This window comes from Belonocnema kinseyi, chromosome 1 (assembly GCF_010883055.1).
Source record: "Belonocnema kinseyi isolate 2016_QV_RU_SX_M_011 chromosome 1, B_treatae_v1, whole genome shotgun sequence".
Lineage (NCBI taxonomy): Eukaryota > Metazoa > Arthropoda > Insecta > Hymenoptera > Cynipidae > Belonocnema > Belonocnema kinseyi.
In genome coordinates, this window is record NC_046657.1 from 7,303,090 (window position 1) to 7,305,979 (window position 2,890).

The following is a 2,890-nucleotide window of genomic DNA, read 5'->3' on the forward strand; positions in this document are numbered from 1 at the left end:
AAGATTATTCTGGGTACAGCACATAGAGTTGCAAATGGAAGAGACCCTCTTCTTAAAATGGTCAGGAATCACGAAGAAGTGGGCAAAGGAGCATTTCTATACTAAGCAGCGGAGGAGGCTGCTGAAACAGTCGAACTTGACTTCATTATTAGGGGTGAGCAAAATGCATCAAATCTAATCTATCTCGAGTACTCACTCCTGAAAGCCCGGATTAAGAAAGCACAAGAGAAAAACTTTCGTGAACAGCTCCTCGATAAGAGGATGCACGGTATCTTCCACAGAAATGTGAAGGATCAGTCAATGTCTTGTGAGCTAACGTTTGCTTTCCTTAAATCGCCTGGATTGAAGTCTGGTACAGAGGGTTTCATTTTTGCATGCCAAGGTGGTGAAATTTCCACCTTAACATACCGTCGCCACATTTTGAGCCAAGACATTCCCGATGATAGCTGCAGGGCGTGCCATGCACACCCCATGCATTTAGCTCACATACTATCTAGTTGTCCAACACACGCGGGAACGACCTACATTTAAAGGCACAATGCGGCACTAAGAGTGCTTTATTACCATCCCTGTCACTCCTACGGCATTCACCTTAATATCGCCCCTCCAAATGCTCCTAGGGAAATTGAGTCAATTGTCGAGAATGGGAAGTGCCGCATATACTGGAACTTTATATTCTCGACAATTGTTTCTGTTGCTCACTCGAGGCCTAATATGGTTCTTCTTGACTTCGAGAAGCGAACCATGTTCGTTATCGAATTTTCGGCACCAGCTAACAAAAACATTATAGACAAAGAGAATCAAAAGAAAGAGAGGTATCGAGACCTTATAAGCGAGTTGCAACGATTGTACCCGGAATATTCTGTTAAACTGATCGTCCTTATCATCGGCGCTCTTGGAGGTGCCAAGCTTTCACTTGCTAATGGCCTAAAAAGCATCCCTGCGTGTCAACAATATGCTAGAACACTTGCGGGAAAAATGCAGAAGGAGGTTGTCTTTGGGTCACTCCGTGTTCTTAGGGTGCACGAGGCTTTTGCTGGGTCGTCGTATTGATTCCTTTACAGACTGTATCAGAATTCGAGTGATTAGGTAAGTATCGTTTTTTTAATTGTATTAATTTTCAAACCCACAACCTACTCATACATAAGTGTCAAAGACAATAACAGTACTTGTAATCTCGAAAACAATGAGCATACTCTTAACTTGTATGTACACTCATAATCTTACCATTTTTCATCCACAAAACCTGTAATTATAAAGAAAAATTATTTTCCGAATATTTTGAGGAAAAAATGTGCATTTATTCTTGGACAATTAATAATATTCATGACATTTAAGCATGAACACATTTTTTCAAAACAATGGCTTCAATATTCACGAATGTAGAGTCTTGAAATGCAGTCAATTAAAGCCTTCACTTCGCCTCATTTGCATAAATAATCAATTTATTCTTAAATTGCTTTTCAGTGACCATTTATATTTTTCATTTGTCTGCAAAAAATCTTTTTGTTATTTATTCACTCTCCTTCTGAAAAATAATCTACGAAACAATGAACAACTTGTCAGATTGTAAATATACACTCATAGCCTTAACATCCGTGACCCTCAACACTTATCATAGTAAGAAAAATTATTTTCGTAATATTTTCAGGAAAAAATTTACATTAATTCTTATAAAATCATTAATGTTTATGAGGTTTCAACATAAACACATACTTATCCTGGCGGACCGAAGGAACCGATTGGAGCCTCTACAAAGTACCCGTAAAGACCCCATTGGGTCCTCATGCGGTTCCTTTTTTAAAAAACTCAAAAAAAAACAGCAAAATAAAGGTTTGAATTGTTGAAATTCGGATTCTACGTTAAAATTCCTTAGAGAGTCACGGAATAATAGCAAAAGTTTTTTTAGCAACGGTAAAAAGTTTAAAAAAATATAAGACGTATAAAGCCTGTTGACTGCTACACTTCAAACTCATCGCCTGCAAGTAGCAGTCAACAGGCGTTATACGTCTTATATTTTGTAAAACTTTTTACTGTTGCGCATAACAGTTTCACTAGGCCACGTGTGAAATATGAAATAACACAACCCTAAAATCGGTAAAGTGGCCTTTTTTAGGAGAATGATGGGTCCCTTACTAGGATTACCTGAAAAACTATAATATACAGGATGCATTACGATTTGAATTAGGAAATTCTGCTAAATTAAGAGAATCAACTTTCTTTAAAAGGACCACTAAAAGGACCTTGAAAAGGACGCAAGTCTCTCAGACTATCTCAGAGACTAACTCATTCAATCGAACGTTAAAATAGTCTCAAACCGGCCAGGCTTTTTCCACTGAGAATACTCTAAGAATTCTATCGGCAGGATGCGCGAGCACGCCGGCGAATTTCAGTTTGCGCATCTCATCCTAGTCGCACAACGACTTTTCGTCAGTGTTGCTCGTTGCTGCCAGGCCGCACAGTCGCTATTATTGTTTTCGCCATTACTGTTCTCGCCATTGCTGTTTTTGTCAAATGTCCACGTTTTGAGACCCCTCAATCCGAAAAACAGGTTTATACGAATGTGTCTATCTGTCCGACCGTGGATGGTTTTTTTGTTAGTACGATAACTTTCGAAAAAATTGACTGATTGGATTTCCTCTAGTAAATTCTTTTACTATATCAAAATGAAGGTCAAGTTCGTTAGACAGACATTTTTGATACAAATTCAAAAAGTGAGCGTATTTTGAAAATGTTGGAGACCACTTTTTTGAAAACTCAATAATTTTCTGTACGAATATTCTTATATCCTTATACCAGGTGTATACATATGAAACCGGTATTTTTTCAAGAAAAAAACACATTTATTTCAAGAGAATGATAACAAATATTTTATTCAAAGTATGCGCCC